General features: G+C 39.6%; 2 protein-coding genes across 8 annotated transcripts in view; one reads left to right on the forward strand and one right to left on the reverse strand.

Annotated features, from left to right (window-relative positions):
- The window catches only part of KRIT1 (KRIT1 ankyrin repeat containing), a 38,103-nt gene extending 36,885 nt beyond the window's left edge, over positions 1 to 1,218 (reverse strand). The window contains exon 1 of one of the 4 annotated variants that reach the window (XM_053655108.1): positions 1,090 to 1,218. The gene's annotated coding sequence lies outside the window, so the exon portion shown is untranslated. Of the gene's footprint in view, positions 1 to 600; positions 1,062 to 1,089 lie in introns of those variants that run through there. The other 3 variants (XM_053655109.1, XM_053655107.1, XM_037136501.2) reach the window with 3 other exon arrangements.
- A 32-nt stretch (positions 1,219 to 1,250) lies between these two features.
- Positions 1,251 to 19,192, forward strand: part of ANKIB1 (ankyrin repeat and IBR domain containing 1) — a 141,535-nt gene continuing 123,593 nt past the window's right edge. For 3 of the 4 annotated variants that reach the window (XM_037136493.2, XM_037136494.2, XM_037136491.2), the window contains exon 1: positions 1,251 to 1,673. The gene's annotated coding sequence lies outside the window, so the exon portion shown is untranslated. The remainder of the gene's footprint in view (positions 1,674 to 19,192) is intronic. The other variant, XM_037136492.2, reaches the window with a different exon arrangement.

Raw genomic sequence — 19,192 nt, forward strand, 5'->3', positions numbered from 1 at the left:
TGGGGAAGCATCATTTCATCCCTAATGTATCTAAATATGCTATAGTATACAGTACTTGTTAGTGTATTCTATAACCCAGTTCCAAGGGGGAAATAAATAATACATTAACATGGGGTTAAGAGAAAAAGATCACGGAATGAATTGGTTTACATTGCTATGAAAACATTTTTGAGTTTTTGGTATTTCCCCCAAATAAGATGAGGATAGTAACGCAGGTAAAACACCAGATGAAGGGAGAAAATAGGAAGACACACAATGCTCTTAACAGTGAGAGGGGAATGCAAGTGAGATACGAGTCGGGCCAGGTAGATCAAAGACTTCTGGTGAAGCTAAAAGCAACGTGGAGAAAAAGCAAACAAAGAAAACCAAAAGCCTTAAAAGGTGGAGAGACGTGTAACGAGGGGAAGTGAGTTGAAATGACATTGTGAATCGCTTTCTCGTAAATGACAAAAATAAACACATTGCCTGGGATGTTTTTCCTCCCCCACCCATCAACGTCTGTTAGCAGGGAAGGATGTGCACGCCTCTTTGTCTAGAGGCTGCCACCTAAAAAGTGGCTTTGGCTTCTTTGTAACTACTTGTAAGAAATAAATTCCTTGCCTGGAGAAACTAGATGTGGAGATAGTACAGCCTCCCACCTCTCGGTTTTCTCGCTGGAGTCTGATCTTGCTGCTCCTTGTCTCACCCGCGCGGGTGGCCGAGCACCACCTCCCAGGGAGCTACATTCAAATCCCTGGGTGGGACAGTCACCTGGGGCGGGAGACCATCACAGCTTTCTCATTTCTCCTTCCCTTTTAAGCAGCGGCCTGGACCGACTTCCTGTGACAAGGAAACCCAGGGTCGCCACCCGAATTTGCCGGACGTGTCTGGCCGCGCTCCCTACCCTGCAACTCTAGAGCTCGGATGTCTGGACTCAGAGAACCTCTTGCCCACGGGCTCTTTATCGTCCTTCCCTCTCCTCGCAACTCAGCACCTTCTACCCTTCATTATCTCCCAAAACTAAGGGGTTCCAGATTTCTACAGGCCTTAGCTTTCCAGCCCGCCGCTACCGGGGCGAGGAAATCGCTTCCGGGTTCACACCCGAACTACCTCGCGGTTGGCAGTGGAAGAGGTTCCGGGTCGGCGGCCCGGCTGCTGCTGTTTCTGCTGCTTCTTGCTGGGGCTGCGGGCTGCCTGGGGCTTGTGGCGGGTGACTTGGGGACTGAGGTGGTGTCGGCGGGCACGCGGCTGAGCGGGAGGCGGGGTAGGGGAGGAGGGCGGCTGGAGCTTTGCGCGCGCTCGAGAGCACTAGGCTGGAGCATGAGCCGGACTTGACCGCGAGGCGGAGGCAAGAGCCACCGCCCCCTCTTCCCCTCCCCCGAGTGGAGCTGCGCGGCGGGCGGGAGAAGGATGGGGGTCGCCCGCGGACTCTGAGCCTCGCCGCGGGCGCTTCTGGCTCACGCAGCGTGCCCGCGAGTCTCCAGTGCGCACCCTCGGCCCCAAAAGCCTCCGCCCGGCGGGCGCACCCGGACCACCGAGTAGGGGGCGCCTGCCCAGGTGGGTGGGGCGGAGGGTAGTGAGTGTGTACCTGAGGTCACCGGCTCCGCGAAAGAGGCAGGGGCGGCCGCGACGGTGGCAGAACTGCAGAGGTGCGGGGTCCCTCCGACCCGTAACCCTCAGCCTGGGAAGTAACCGTAAGTCTCGGCTTCGCGGTACCGGTGTGTTTGAGGGTGTCTCAGCCCATTTCGGACTGCCTAGTTCACGCCCTCCCGGGTCCTGTGGAGGATTGTCTGTCTTTCTGTCCGTCCGTCCCCATTCCTGGACAAGCACAGTCCTCTGTCTTCCCCATGAAGCATTTCTCCCAGTGAATTTGCAAGCCTCCGGGTCTCTGTGGCGCGTCCCATCCTCCCCATTCTGGACGCGTCTTCTCGTCACTATCCTTAAAGGGTCTATATCCTCCCTCTTTTTCTTTCGGTACCTTAGACCCCCAGCCTCCCCCTCCCATCCCTTGAGATGTGGAAAGCCACGGGATCGCGAGGGCTAGAGAGTCTTGAGCGGAAGAATGAAAGTGCTCTGCAGGGCTGTGATGGGTGGGGTAGGTACAGATGGCTCTTGTGAACCTTTAGTTTTGCAGCTTCTGCCACCAAAACAAAAGAATGGGCCTCTCCCTTGGAGAGGCCAGTAGGCACTCTGAAATCTGGCACTGTGTTGGATTCTGAGACTATAAGGATAAATAGTTAAGATTGCTTTCTTCATTCCTCTCGCTTCCTAACTGTGTTATACACAGTTTTCTGTACGTTACTCTTTGAGTCTCAGAGAATTAGGACTAGAACTGTCACTAAGCATCTCCTGAGGACGTTTTGAGAATGTTTCTCACAAACTCTCTTCACACGAATGGCACATTGAACAGTCTAGTATTGAAATGAAGACCCATTCCGTAAGATCTTTAATAGTGAAAACAAAAGTCTGATGATTCAAATGTGTTTTGGATTTACATTTAGTTCTTAATTTACAAAGTGTATAGTGTGAACATCTTTGTATTGGAAGATTTTGTTTTGTTAATGGTTAAAAAAACACTAGAGTGATTTTTAAAGATTCTATCAGATTATATTTGGTAAGGTATTATTTGAAATCCTTAATTCCAGAGCCCCCCCTTAAAAAAAAAAAAAAACACGAACCACATTTAGATCAGTACCTACAGATGTTACACACCTTGGTTCTAGAAATATGTGACCTTCCTGCTTCTTTGTTTAAAAAGAAATTAACTGTATTTCCAGATTTTGGACTAGGCAGTTTAACTCATTAAAATTTGGTTTGCTTTGTGAACTAAATTATTACTACAGAAAATAGATTTTAAAATAATTGTAATGTCAGTGACGGGACAATAGCTCTTACAGGCCTTAATGCACTATAGGAAACATGATAATTTAAGAATAAGTTTACTCTGTGTATCACAGGTTCTTTGTTATTATTCTGTAAAGTGTTCTGTAATATTAATTGTCAGCCATTGTTTTCTTTTTCCTGAAAACGCTTTGTTAAAGGTAGATGTGTTTAAGGATTTGTTTGTTAGTTTTCAAAACCTTCGAGCAGTTGATTGTGGCTGTGATTTGATTTGTAACTTCATACTGTTCACAGACTTTGGTTTGAAGTAGGCTCAGGAGATGTGGTTCCAGCTGTCTCTCTGGAAATTACCTTGATGACTCCTGTCAGAAGCCAAACACTGTATAGGGTTGAGTGTATTATTAGTGAAGTGATGGGCAATAACTTGAAAAGGTCTTTTTAGAAGAATTCATTGATCCCTATTATTCTTGGAGGTAGGGTATAGAAATAGGACTGTGTTTTCATATTAGGACTGTGTGTTCATATTACATTTTTTCCCTTGCTCACTACACTGGGAATTTGGAGTCTTCATTACAAAGGGTCTCTGAAACTGAGCAGACTGTGCCAAGTGTGGGCTCTAACAGGTAACTGTTGAGGCATGGAAGTTTTGTTATATATCCTTTTGTATTTCTGTACTACTGCCCACTTTTGAGATAGTTGACTTTCTTTCCTTTCTTGTCTGGGGAGTGCATTTGAGTTTGTGAAAGTAAAATACGTGTGTTTACAACTTACTTTTGTAAGTAAAAATTTAAGCTAGTTTTTATGTGTAAAGAGATGGAAGAAATAGAAATTAAATTTATCTGATTAACCTTGAATGGAAGTTAGAAGAAGTTCCTCAATACTCTTGGTACATTTTCCACCTTTGAGGATGCACACAACAGTTTTTTTTTAATGAAATTTAAAAATACTTCAATCTAATATTAGACTTTATATGTGACACATTTGCCAAAACAGATTTGAGAGTCGCTCAGTCATTAAAAAAGACCAGTCTGAGGTGAGTTTTTATTGCATGGTTCTAAAAATGCTTAGAAATTATATTTTCGTTCTTAAAGTGACTTGCTTGAGGCATAGTAATTTGTGGACTCATTTTCATTTTCAGACAACCTCACACTACCTCTTTGTTTCTTTTCCAGAAAAGTTAGTTTCTTATTTCATTTCAGTAAATCTTTATTGACTACATACTATGGGTGCCATGCACTGTGTTGGATTCTGGGACTATAAGGATAAATAGTTAAGATTGTTTTCTTCATTGAATTTGCTAAGTTAAGATATTTAACTTACTCTGTTTGTACGCCTTTACAGATTTCTCTAATAAGTTTTAAAGTCACTTGACTGTGTTTCAGGGTTGTTTCATATCCTTCCTATAAGAATAAACACCATAAATGCTATTTATTGAGTGCATATTTCTTCCTAGCCACCGTGCTAAGGGCTTTATTTATATTATTTCATTTAATTCTTTTTATAGCTTATTTTTATTGTATTTTTTCATTACCATTTACCCCCTTATACCTTCCTCCACCTTCAACCACTCCCAACCCCTTCTGCGGTCAACGTTGACCGTGTCCATGAGTTCTTTTAATTTTTTTCTTGATCCCTCCACCCCCACAGCTCATTTAATTCTTAGAACAGTCCTAAGAAGGATTTATCTCAATTTAAGAACCGTACAAATTCTGGTTTCTACTAATGCTGAATGTTGTTTTATATATAATATGCTAGAAAAGATTTTACCTTACAATTTCTCCTTCAGGGGAAAAAGTTGTAATATAGTTCTAAGTTTTTAATTACCTAATAATGCTTTAAATTGAAACATTCTAATTCCATTAGGTACCTTTGGTTTTCTAAAGCAAATGAATTGTTACCAAAAGGTAATTTTAAGTTGTTTAAACCTTTGAAAAGACACTTCTGAAGTTTATAATGGTTAACTGTAAGAGGTCTTCTGGCATGCATAACTTTTTTTGCTAGTTCAGCATTAGGACTTGGGGCCTATAATGTATTAAACAATGTGTGTGTTCTTCAGGATGGACAGAGAATTGAGATACATGAAATCTATTCAGCTTTAAACATTTTTTAGCTTAAATTTTATAGCTATCTAAATATCTTGGAGAGCTTTGGTTTCTGTAATGAAAATGTATTTCTTCAGATTTAAATCTGATCTTACTTATCTATTAATAGCATATATGCTTCATAAGCAACTTGATAGCATTTAATCTAGTCATTTTCAGACCCTCTCACATTTGTTAAAAGATGTTCTTCCACTGTGACCTCTTCCAACCAGAAGTCTCTTTTATATTATAAAATTTTTATTATTATTGATATTGTTATTATTTACCCAAAACTGTCAACAATTTGCTAGTCTTTAGGCTAAGACCCTTTGCTACTGATTATATACTTTTTGGTTTTAGGACTTTAGGACAGATAATTATTCCTCCTCTAAGTTCCTAAGAGAGGTAATCCTTGATGATTTTTTAAGCTAAGTCTGACATGTATTTTTAACTTCACATAGACAGTTTCTCTTTTTCATTGTAGCAGAGTCCTTGGTAATCAGTCACTTTATTTTCTGATTGGAACAATATTGTGTGTAGAATTCCTGTTCAAGGACGTGACAATGACTAAATTATAAATGTGTTAGACGCTGGGACCAAAAAGATGAATAAGTCAGGATTCCTTTCCTCATTGAACTGCAAAATGCCTCTTTAAAGTCCATGAAGAGAAAGGAAGGTTCATTTAAAAACACTGAGATACTTTTTTCCAATTAGGCATAAAAACATCGCCCCCCCTTGTTAATGTATCCCCTCAGAGTATTGTAAAGGAAGAAATATAAATTAATATAGTAAGCCAGGGTTTTCATTCTATGTCATGGTCTCAGACAATGGCTGATTATCATTTGCCTTAGCACTAGCTATTCTATAGTATATATTTATTTCATATTTTAAAATTATTTTGAAATAATTTTCAACTTACAGAGAAGAGTGCAGAACGGTACAAAGTACTCCTTCACTCAGATTCCACCACTGTTAATTTTTTACTGCGTTTCTTCCATCATCTGCCCTCTCTCTTTCTGTCTCCATACATGCATTACATACTCATTATCATAGTTTTTTCTGAGAACCCTTCTAGAGCAGGGGTGTCAAACTCATTTTCAGCAGGGGCCACATCAGCCTTGCGGTTGCCTTCAAAAGACTGAATATAGTTTTAGAACTTTATAAATGTAACTACTCCTTAACTAGAGGCAAAGAGCTTAGTGCTGCTGTCGGGTAGAACCAAGGTACTGGCCACGTGAAACAAGGCGGAGGGCCAGATTCAGCCGGCAGGCCTTGTGTTTGCCACCTGTGTTTTAGAGCAAGCTGCAGATGTGTTCCATCGCCCATAAACCCTGCACTTTCTATCCCAGAAACAAGGTACATACTGATATAACCAGCATATAATCCTCCAACTCAGAAAATGAGCATTGGTCCCACACCACTCCCTAGCACAGAGAACCTATTCATATTTCATCAACTATCCCAACAATACCTCTTTTCTGGTACAGGACCCTATGTAGGAATACATGTTGTTTTTATTGTCATGTCTCTTCAGACTTCTTCAGCTGCTTTTTTCTTTGACAGTTTTAGAATAAGTACAGGCCCTACATTTGTAGAATGACCCCCAACCTAGGTCCATGTGATACTTCCACATGACTCCAGTCAGGTCATGCATTCCTGGTAGGAATACCACAGAAACGGGACTGTACCCTTCTCAGCACACTGCGTGCAGAGGCGTGCAGTGGCAAACCACACCTCTCTGTCACTGTGTTTGTGTTGGTGTGCCTTTGTATTTGATCAGTATTTGTGGAGAGGTGTTCCAAAATTATGCCAGCATCCTGTTTCTCTCACTAGCCTTACTGTGGGTGTCATTGATGACTCCCACTGTAATTAAACACTTTTATGGTAATTGCCAAATAATATTTCTTTATTCGTATTTTTTCTATATGTATTGGCATTTTTGTGTGTGTAAGGTAGAATTTTCCTTTCTCCCCCACTTATTTAGTGATGTATTAAATCAGTAAGGACTCACGGTTTTTAGTTATCTTTGGTGTGTTGTTATTTATTATTGTTACTATTTATTTTGCTGTTTAAATTGTCTCTGATTTAGCCAGTGGAAGCCTCTGCAAGCTGGCTCCCATGCTTATTTATCATGTGCCCATCTCATTCATTCTGCATTTCTGGCAGAACATACTGTTCCTGGTTCATCTTGTACTTTGCCTGGTCTAGTCCTGAAATCAGCTGTTTCTCCAAGGAGCCCTGTTTGGTGGTGGTGGTTGTTTATTTATGTAAAAGATGGTATTTAAGAACAAAGAATCTGCAGCTTAGTGTGCTCATTGCTATTGGGGTGTCATTACTTACAGAAACTAGGGAACATATGGGTATGTGTGTATGGTTTGTAAACACACATCTATGTATATATAATATGCACACTCATATACATCCAAAATTATTTCTCTACCTGTGTATTATAAAACCATAAGTTATATTCCTATACTTTCAGTTTCCCAGGATTCATTCAAGCCCTCCTTTCCATGTTTATAAATGTCTTCTCTGGCAGTGAGAAACTTGGCTTCACATAGGCTCAATATGGTTATCAGCTGTGTCACCTGCTTGCTCAGTGTGTTACCATTCTCCCTGCCATGTAGACCACCCTGCATCATTGACTACTGGGTCTGCTGGCTGTGTCTCTGTGTGTGTGTAACTCCTCACAGGTTCCACAACTCTGTGCAACTCCCCATTCCCACATAGCACCCCATTATTCTCCGCTATGGACCCGTTGGCTCACACCTCTGCTTGCCTTCGTAATGTGCCCTCAGTGTCCTGTATCCTCAGCTAGCATGCTGACTAGTTTGCATGGCTCAGTATTTTATTAATTTTTAACTATATTACCAAGGATTTTCAAACACACATATGTGTGATAAAATGTATACCTAATTTACCCATACACAGATGATAATATACTAACAGTAAAGGTTCTGCATCTTGTTTGTTAACAACTATATTGAATTCCATTGTGTGTGTATATATCCAGACACACACACCCCTAATGGACATAAATTTCTCTCATCCTGCAGTGTATGCATTCCCTTTTGCAATGTGACTGTGATGGTTCTCCTATCTAGAGGTGGAATTTATTTCTACATCACTTGAGTCGTGGCTGGCCTTGTGATTTGCTCTGACCAGTAAATATGGTGGAAGTGATATATGAGCTCTGGAGCTTAGTCCTTAAGAGGTCTGCAAGGAATGCTTTTCTGTGACTACCATGTAAAAAAGCTGATCTAGTCTGTAAGAGGATGAGAGGTCTTTTGGAAGAGAACCAGGATGCCCCAGTTGACAGTCAACATCAACCAGCAAACATGAAAGTGAGCTGTCTCAGATCTACTCACTCAGCTGCCCCTTTAGCAGAATGTACCTGCAGAGGAACCAGAGGTGAAAGCAACCAAGAAACCACCCAGCCAACCCACAGAATTGTGAGAAATAACATTGTTTTGAGGCACTAAGTTTGGGGTGGTTTGTTCTGTAGCAACAGATATCTGAAACCATATCTGTTCATTTTGGACATTTGTTTGCCTCTAGTCTTCTACTATGAACAAGATTGCAGTGAATATCTTATATATAGTGTATAACATTTTAATTTTAATAAATAGTGCCAGATTATTTTCGAGAAATGTCGACACAATTCGTTTTCCCATCTTAATGTCTGAGAGTAATTTTTCCCCATAAGCTCATTATCTCTGATGTTTGTTTTTTTTTGACAGTGAGTATAAAAACATTTCTTAGGTACTTAATTCTGTATTTCCCTAACTACTTGTGAAGCTGAGAGCATCTTTTGATGTATTTGTTGGTCCTTTTGGTTTTTCAATTTTCTGAATTGCCTGTTCATATCTTTGCTCATTTTTTCCTTTTGGAGTTTTTTTCTTAATCAATTTGTTACTTCTCTTTGCTATATTATAAGATACAATCCTTTAGCTTAGTTTGCGTATATGTTTTGTCAGTCTGTCTTCTGTTTTTTGTCTTAGTTTATGGTATTGCTTACCATACATTTGTTTGGTATTTTATATAATCATTAATGTCTATCTTTTTTATATAACCTCTGGTGATAATATCTCTATCCTATTCTATCCTATTCTGCATTTTACTAACTTTTTCCTAATCTTTATTCTAACTCTATCTCTCCTATTAATTAGGAAAGATGATTTTAAAAGCGGTATAAACAAATTAGGTGGTTCCTTTTCCTTAAGCAATGAGAAATTAGAGGTAGGCTCTTCAGCCCTGGTATGGTGGCTCCATGATGCTATCGGGAATGCACACTCATTTGTCTTTCTGTTTAGTTATAGCAGGTATCTGTCACCTTTTGGTCCCAGGATGGGCATTCCAGGCGGAGCATCAGCTTCTATTTCTTTTTTTATTATCCATGGCTCTGCTTGTTTTTACTGGGGGTAAAATCCAGTTTGGTGACTGTAAGCTCTGGGGATGGCGCCAAGACAAAGCAGATCCCAAAGAATAGGTAGTTTTTGTGAAGTATCTTTTCTGTTCTTTGACAAAAATAATGCTGATTTTGCTTTCTGAGTCATAATAAATGTGTGTGCAGAATAAGGATTAAGAATCTTTTTCTTTAATCTGTTGGGTAGCCATGGTTTTTCCCCCAAGGTTATTTATAAGCAAACAAGGAAATAAACATGATTATATTCTCAAGTTGAAAACTAATGGTATTGAGGAAACAAGACTTTATCATCATTTTCAATAAATAATATTACAAGTATTTTATATGACATTATAAAAGTGAATATTACGTGATCCTTCAAGAAGTTCACCAGATAACTGGGGAAGCAAATAAAACATTTCATTACAGTATTATATAGTAACGAAGGATATTATCAAGTTAGGGAGGCAGGACATCTAACTGTTGAGGGTTGGTGAACTATAATCAGGAAACTTGATAGAAAAATGGCTTCTAAACTGGGCGACTAGTAGGAATTAACTTTTTTGGGAGGAGCTTATAGGGGGAAATGGGAAGAACATTAAGGAAGCTTTAGTAGTTCAGAGGCGGGTCTCAGTTACCAGAGGCCATGATGAGATAAATTCTGGTCTTGACAGGATTTTTCCTTAAGTTCGTAAGGGATGTGAGCCTTGGGAAGGTTTTAAAATGCAGTTGGACCAGATCAGATTTGATAAAGTTAAGCTAGTTGAAGTGGGGTGGGTTGGATGTTTTGGAGAATGAGATCTGGAAGGAAGGGCACCTCACCTAGTACGTAGAAAGTTTGTCTGATGAATTAAAATCTAGTCCATGTTAGTTAAGTAAGTATATAATTTATACAATACTATGTGAATATAATAGGGGGGTACAGAAGTGTGTAAAATAGTTCCTGTTCACAAGTAGGTAGTATTTTAAAGTGACTAAAGACTAGATGTCAACAATGTGAGGCAGTATACGTATATTATGGCTTCTATTTTACAAAATGAGGGCAAGTAAGGACTAGAGTTGAAATTTGAGCCTAGAAACTCTTCATGGCTCCAAAGCATATATTCTTTCCGTGTATATACTGTGTGCCTTCCACAGCACTTATTTAGTAATTATCAGTATGGCATTTGTCAGTTACCTCAGAACCCTTGTGAAATAAGATTGGAGTACCATTATATGGTTTTCAGCTTGGGACACAAAATATCAGAGAAGCTCCAGGCTTTCTCCTCAGTCTGTCTATTGGATGGAATATAACCAGAAAGATAAATGTTGTCAGAAAAATGGCCACATTATCTGGATGAAGTAGATGTACAAAGTCTGCACATATATTGCACTGTTGTTGAATATTGTCATTAACAGCATCATCTGAAAATTAACTCTGTAATATTAAACCTGTAAATTGCATTTCTTCAAAGAAAAGCAAAGTTAATCCATCGATGGGAATTGTGTTCTTTATAGCTTATGTTTATATAATACAATTTGGCTGTCATTTTTGGAAGTTTCATTTTTATGAGGATCAGGAATAACTTTGTTTAAAGGGGTAAAACTTAATGTTTCTCACCTTCCTTAAAAGATGTTTGAGAAACCTGACATTTTGTTGAAGGTTGGAAGGACTTCCCTTCCTTCCCTGGGTTCTGAACCAATTAAGGTAAAAACAGTAAGCATATCCAGTATTTTCTCTTCTAATCCCTGAGTACATGAGGTTCAGGAATAAGATATTCATTTGGGTTCCTTGCAAATGGAAGAAAGCATTGGGAATGGGGAAGCAGTGTTACTCTCAACACCTTTTTCAAGTTTTATACTTTTATTGAGAAGTCAGTGTAAAAAGGCTGCTAAAATGTCTAAGGATGATGAATTGAGTCCTAGCTGGTAGCTATGGTTATAGTCAGCAAAATACATAGATTAGATAATAAGTTGCTTACTCTGATATGTTCAGAGTTATGCTGCTTTTTACGAGTTCAATAAACACCTCCAAGAAAACTCAGGACAAATGTGATTTTAAGTATTATTATATTGGGGGTCTGTATTTTTTTCTACTTGAGTATCTTAACTCCTATTTATGGAACATATAAAGAAGTATAGAACTGCCTACTCATAAGTTTACATTTTGATTGGATTTTAAAAACCATTCCTGCCCTGGCTGGTGTAGCTTCATTGGTTGGAGTATCATCCTGTAAACTAGAAAAGTTGTAGGTTCAATTCCTGATCAGGCCACATACCCGGGTTGAGGGTTTGCTCCCCTGTCAGGGTGCATACACGAGGCAGCTGATCTAGGTTTCTTTCTTTCCTTTCCTTTCTCTCCAAAAGCAATGAAAAAAAATGTCCTTGGGTGAGGGAAAATAAACATTCTTTTCTACAATGATTGTATAGATTTTTTATGTTTTAGCTACTACATAGTATTCTATTGAATGATTAACCACCATTTTATCTGTTCTGCTGGTGAATAGCTAGATTATTCTACTAATTTCAAGATAGTGGTTTTTCTGGAAGAGGGAAGGAATAAAAGGATTGTGGCAGAGGGAAAACCTAATTAGGTGTGTTATCTTAAAAAATGTATAGATTTGAAACAATTTTGGGGGAAAAGACAATAACATGGACATGAAGTCAACTGATGTTAGTAGGGTCATATTTGAAATACTTTTGCTTTCCCTATAGTCATGAAGCTGTTCCCCCATGTTTTCTTCTGAAAGCACTATTGTTTTGCTTTTCACATTGAGATCTGTAATTCATTTGGAATGTGACTTTTGTGTGGAGTTTTATGTAGGGTTCAAGATTTTTTCCCCCAGTGTGGGTACAGTTGACCAGGCATTTATTGAAAAGACCATCCTTTAAGGGAGGATATATTTTAATGATGGAAAAATAATAGAACATGTTTGCATGCTGATAAGTCATGTAGGCCTAGATAGTTCTCTAGGTTTTGGAGAACTGATGGCACAGGAATAGGGTATGGTAAGTGAAAGAACATAGATTTTAAGGGGTCCATGGCATAAATAGAGCATTTGCTTTTGCTTTGGCATGGATGCCCTTTCCTTCTATAACAGAAGAAAAGAATAATGAATGCAAATGCAAATAAGTTTATAGGATTGACTATGAGAAGCTGAAGGAATTTTATCTGTATGCTTCTGGTTAGTTCATGAGATAATAATGGGACCTGAGAGGGTAGGTCTAAAGTGAAGGCTTATAGAGGATTGAGAAGAAATAATAAAGTATGAAAGCCCAGTTCATACTTCATTCTTGTTTTTCTCATACCTTCATATTCTGTGTGAGAGAGAGAATCCAACTGGTTAAATTAGTGACTAATGTAGAGCCTTCTCTTTGGGGTAAACTCTTGAACCAGATCTTGTAATAGGCTACAGCTACTGGCTTGTCTGAAAGTTTCACTTTGGATCAGATGTCCATCCTTAACTTAGTCCAGGTAGCTATGGGCCAGTGGTAATGGGAGAAAACTCATACTATAAAAGTCGGTGACTTAGATGTCTGGCTTTGTTCAGAAGGAAATACTTCTTTCTTGGTCCCTCCAACAAAAGTCCTAGAATTAAGTCAGTGGTCCAGTTTCCATGATATGAGCCAATGACTGTGGTTAGGATAATAGCAAACACTGAATAGCCAGATTTGGGCCATATGCTCACCCCTGGAGAGGAGCCAATCCTGTCTAAACCATGTCCTGATTGGTGGAAGGGGGTTTCTTCAGAAAAATTGGATTGCTCTTACCAGAGAAGGGTAGAACAGCTGCCAGGTAGATAAAAACGTACTGGAACATAATGTTTGAAAGTATTTGTAGACATTTGAGCTTTAAAGGAGTATGACTGTCTTTATGTAAAATAAGTATATAATCAGTGAATTAAAAACTGAAGCACTCATGTTATAAAAGGCTTTAGTCCTTTAGAATTTGTCTTTACTGTTAATTAGTGTCCTTTGACTTAAAAGCAATGCCACCATCATGGACTGGGTATTTCAGTTTACATCTTTTCCTTCTTTATCTTATATTAAGATTTTGTTTGGTACATTTTGTTCAAGAGATTTAAGGGAGAAATACCTTTCATTATTAGAGCAGCTTGTGGTAGGATGTTTGGGAAAGGCATTGCTCTGAAGTATAAATTATTAATCACAAGAAGACACTTTTGCAGAAATGGCAACAGACCACACAGAGTGTTTGCCAGAGCTTTCTCAATGCTTGACTTTATGCACAAAGAGCACTAGAAATTGTATCTTTCATCTTATAATACAATTGAAAGTATTATACAGTACTTGTAGGTTCACTTCTGAAATCTCTTTGTAATAGCATGTTTCTTAGATTGAATCAGTGGGATAGCATCGAGGGACAGGAAAACAGTAAAATGACCCCAGATTCTAAACCACTTTCCTTAGGTTGAGGGCTATAGTTATTTAGCAGTAGAAGAGTTTGATTAACATCAGATGAGCCTATGATTCTGAAATGATCTTTCATTTAGAACGAAGAAGTAGGACCTGATAGAAAAATAAATGTCTTTGTATTGCGACTTATTCTTTAAGTAATAGAAAGGAAATGGAACTACAAAGAAAAGGTGTCTTTGTATTGTGCTTTTTTTGACACGTAGTGATTGCTCAGTAACAGAATCTGAATATGTGAAGAACGAGTAAGTATATGATTTTTTTGGAAAGCTGTGTAATGAAAATTCTTTTTGCTAATGTTATTTGATAGGTAGGTACCTGTAGCCCTAATATAAACAAGAATTATTCTGATTTTCTTCTGTGTAAACCCAAGGCCCCTTGATTCATCGATAACTTCCAAGGTGTTGTTTAGCATCACCCAGTACATAGTATATTGGTTACATCAGCATAGTATTCTCTTCCCTTCTCACAGTTGAAAGCATTTGACTCTATTTCTTGCCAACTATTCACAATACAGTTTCCAGTCATTTTTAAGTACTTCACTGTGGATAGTGTGCCAGAAAGACACTTGAGGAACATCTGTGTTACAGCAGAGAGAGGCTGAAACAAACAAACAGGGGGGCATACTTAAATAATTGATAATCAAGGAACAGAGGAAATATTTTTCAATTTAATTAACATTCACAGAACTATATACCAATATAAGCCAATATTGGTATATAGCTCTGTGAATGTTAATAAATTGTAGTGTCTAGTCACCATCATAATCAGAATACGAAATGGTTCTGTCACTACAAAAAACTCCATTGTCCTAGTTATACCCCATTCTACCCCTAGTCCCTGGCACTAACTGATCTGTTCACCACTATAGTTTTATCATTTCAAAAATGTTGTGTAAATGGAATCATGGTATGCAAAACTTTGAGACTGGCTTTTTTATTCAGCATAATACCTTTGAGGTTCATCCATGTTGTGGTCTTTTCTTTGTCAGATATGTCATTTGTGAATATTTTCACCCAGTTTTAGTTTGTCTTTTCAGTCTCTTTGGCAACAGTGTCTTTTGCAGTGTAAAGGTTTTTAATTTAAATAAAATCTAATTTATCAGTTTTTTTCTTTTGTAGATCATGTTTTAGTGTCATGTTAAGAACTCTGCCTAATCCCACCCCAGTCATGAAGATTTTCTCCTGTTTTCTTCTTAAAGTTTAAAATTATGCTTTTAGATCTGTAAACTAAACTAGTTTTAGTTAATTTTGTGTAAATTGTACTTGCACCTTAGGTCATGGTTAATTTCTTCTTTTTTAAATGTATTTGATTGATTATATTATTGTAGTTGTCCCAAATTTTCCCCCTTTGCTACCCTCCATCTGGTGTGCCCATACCCTCAGCAATCCCCCAACTCCCTGTAGTTCATGTACATGGGTTGTGCATGTAAGTTCTTTGGTTACTCCATTTCCTATACTGTTCTTAACATCCCCCTGTCTATTCTGTACCTTTCAATTTGTACTTCTTAATCCCTGCACCTTTTCCACCATTCTTTCTCTTCCCCCTCCCAACTGATAACCCTCTAAATGACCTCCATATCTATGATTCTGTTTCTGTTCTGCTTGTTTGTTTAGTTTGTTTTTTAGAGTCAATTCTTGATAGTTGTGAATTTATTGTCATTTTAATGTTCATAGTTTTGATCATCTTTTTCTTAAATAAGTCCCTTTAACATTTCGTATAATAATGGCTTTGTGATGATGAACTCCTTTAACTTTATTGGCTGGGAAGCTCTTTCTGCCCTTCCATTCTAAATGATATTTTTGCTGGATAGAGTAATCTAGGTTGTAGGTCCTTGCTTTTCATCACTTCGAACATTTCTTGCCAGTTCCTTCTAGTCTGCAACCTTTCTGCTGAGAAGTCAGCTGACAGTCTTATGGGAACTCCTTTGTAGATAACGATCTGCTTTTCTCTTGCTGCTTTTAAGATTTTCTCTTTATCTTAACCTTGGGCATTTTAATCATGATGTGTCTTGGTGTGGGCCTCTTTGTGTCTAATTTCTCTGGAACTCTGTGCTTCCTGATCTTGCTTCACCAAATTCAGGAAGTTTTCTTAAATTATTTTTTCACATTGATTTACAATTTCTTTCTCTTTCTCTTCTCCTGGCACCCCTATGAAGCAAATGTTGGATTGCTTAAAGTTGTCCCACAGATTGCTTTCATTATCCTCATCTTTTTGGATTCTTTTTCTTCTTGCTGTTCTGATTGAATGGTCTTTTTTTCTTCCTTATGTCCCAAGTCATTGATTGATTCTTGGCTTAATCCACTCCACTGTTCATTTCCTGTAATTTTTAAAAATTTCACTGAGTGTAAACTTCATTTCTGCTTGGGTCTTCTTAAATGCTGTTGAGGTCCTCGCTAAGTTCCTTGAGCATCCTAACAACCAGTGTTTCGAACTCTGCATCTGATAGATTGCTTATCTACATTTTGTTTAGTTATTTCTGTTCTTTCATTTGGGTCATGTTTCTTTGTCTCCTCATTTTGGCAGCCTCCCTGTGTTTCTGTCTATTGGGTAGAGCTGCTTTGACTCTCTTTCTCAGTAGTGTGGCCTGTTATACAAAAGTGTACCCATAAGCTATATTGGGTGGAGCCTTAGGTAATTGCCAGGGCAAAGCAACCTGTGTTGTTGTTCTGTGGTTCTGTGGGGGAAGGCTGAGAAAAGTGACAATGGCTGCTGCCTGGCCTCTGGAGTTTTGACTGGGAGGAAGCTGTCCCCAATACTTGCCATGATTTCAGACACTTCGGTTTCCCCCTGTATGCCACTGTTACCCTTCCAGCTGGTTCACTAGTGCTGGAGCCTGGAGGGAGTTAGTCTGTGTAAGTCTTAAGTCTCTTTAAGAAGAGATGCCTGAGAATCCTGTAGTTTCTTCTGCTGCTCCAACCCCCACTGATTTTTACAGCCAGAAGTATGAGGCTTATCATTCTGTCACTGGAATCTTGAGCTGTGTGGTCTAGTGTGGGCCTGGGATCCCTCACTCCCGAGGTATGCCTCCTAATTTTTATCCGCCACTCAGGGGTGTGGGACTGACTATTCTGCGTCTCTACCCCTCTTACTCATCTGGATGAGTGTGACTTCTTTTTCCTTGGTTGTCAGACTTCTATACAGCTTGATTTTCTGACAGTTCTTGGTGATAGTTGTTTTGCAGTTTAGTTGTAGTTTTTGCTGTGGTTGTGGGAGGAGGCAAGCCATGTTTACCTACTCCTCCATATTGATTGGAAGTCAGCTGGACTATCTCACAGACTGTTTTCTTTTTTATACATTTTTTATTGTCAATATTATTACAGATGTCCCCCATTTTACCCCCTTTGCCCACTTCCACCCAGCTCCCCTATTTATTTGTTTCAGCTTCTCTCTATCATAATAGCTATGTTCCTCAAGTGTCCCTCCCTCCCCTCCCCTACCATCCCCTCCCCTCCCCCTCCTGTCCTCTTCCTTCCCCTTCCTTCTCTCCCTATGCACGTGGATAACTAGTTGTCCCAAAACCATTTGGTTTAAAAAACAAAACTATTGAATCGTATCAGCATCTTTGTCAAAAATGATTTGACCATATTTGTTTGGATTTCTGGACTGTTTTTTATTCCATGAATCTATGTGTCTATCTCCTTGTCAGTACCAAACTGTCTTAGGTATTGTTGCTTTAAGTACATCTTGTGATGAATGCCGAAAACAATGAGTACCAAACAATGAAGCATTTTCTTTTGTGGGGCGGTGTTGTGACTTATGCAAGTTCTATCAAGTGTGATGAGTCCCAAGCAAGTGCCAAATGCTTAAAACATTTTTTTCTTGTGAAAATGTGACAAGTACAGTGTTTGATGAGTTCTGAAGCTGATGAATACCAAGGTATGATTTGACTGTAAATTTTAGACTCAGCCTATCTCTATCATAAAAGTCCTGGGAGGATTTTGATTGTGATTACATTAACTGTGTAGATCAATTTGAGGAGAAGAGACATCTCTATGTCAAGTCTACAAAAGTTTTTAAAAGATCAGTATCTTCATAGAGATAGCATGTTACATCCATGATCCAAAAATTAGGATATTAGAGGCAGAGGAGCAACCAGATGACAAGAAAGAGCTATAGAAATTAACATATGATACCTGAAATTTAAGTTCAGTACAGTATCTCTGGTTGGTGTGGCTCAGTGGACTGAGTGCCAGCCGCAAACCAGAAGGTTGCTGGTTCAATTCCCAGTCAGGTCACATGGCTGGGTTGCATGCCTTGTCCCCACTTGTGGGGGGACTAACTGGTCAGTGTCTCTCTCACACATTGGTGTTTCTCTCCCCCTCCCTTCCTTCCTCTCTCTCTAAAAATAAATAAAATATTAAAAAAATTAATTTAGTACAATAGATGGAGGATAAACTTAATGAAATCTTCCTAGAAGTACAACAAAAAGGAAAAGACTTCTGGTCAAGATGACAGTGTAGGCATATGTGACTTGTTTCGCGCACCCACGACAAAATTACAACTAAAATATAGAACAAGCGTTGCTCAGAACTGTCAGAAATCAAGTTGAATGGAAGTGTGACAACTACAGATTTAAGGAAACCACATCCATCCAGACTGGTCAGAGGGTTGCAGATGCAGAACAGGCTTGCGCCACATCCACGTGTGGTGGATAGAAATGCAGGAGGGAGCTCTCGGGAGCCAGGAATCCCAGCCTCACGCCACGTCCCCCAACCCAGGGTTCCAGTGCCAGGAATGTAAGTCCCCAAAACTTCAGGCTGCAAAAAGCAGCAGGAAGAAACTTCTAGAGGCCTAAGCAGTTCCTCTTAACCCACACATGGAATTGCCCACCCATGCTCACTCCCTGTGGACTCTAGCAGTGGGATGGTGGCTGGAGGGGCACCAGTGGTAAGCAGCGGGAGGCATCTGCAAGCAGAAGCCATTGTTTCTTTTCTCATCCCGCCCCCTCAGAGCCCACCCAATCTGCTTTTCCATGTGAATGGCTGGTCTTGGAACTTGCTTCACAGCTTCCTGAATCCTCTGAAACAAGTGGCAACTGGCCTCCGTGAGTCCCAGGTCCGGAATTAGCTTCTTAGATTCACATCTTGGTTTCGCCTGGAAATCTCCAAGCACAGCACAAGCAGCAGCCATCTCAGATTGTTTATAACTCATGTAGGGTAGCCCTGGGCAAAACACAGGTGGAGGCAGATCTTAGCCTGTACCACCTGGGAAACCCCAAGGCCAGTGCACCCAGTGGACAGCTACAGACCATGTTGGAGGACCACCAACCTGCCCCTGCAAAGCTGATATTCCATGGGGGGGCAGAGGTTTGTGCTCAGTGGTCATAGCCAGTCCTTGCAGCTGCCTGGCCTGGGTAAATTTCTCTCATTGATTTGCCAACATCAGTCAAGGCTCAACTACAAGAGGAGGGTGTACTCAGCCCACCCAAAGGGTGCACCTCGAGTACCCAGTTTGGGCAATAGGAAAGGCTGTG

Source organism: Artibeus jamaicensis, unplaced genomic scaffold, assembly GCF_021234435.1.
Source record: "Artibeus jamaicensis isolate MK-2021 breed Jamaican fruit bat unplaced genomic scaffold, CSHL_Jam_final contig_923, whole genome shotgun sequence".
NCBI classification, from domain to species: Eukaryota; Metazoa; Chordata; class Mammalia; order Chiroptera; family Phyllostomidae; genus Artibeus; species Artibeus jamaicensis.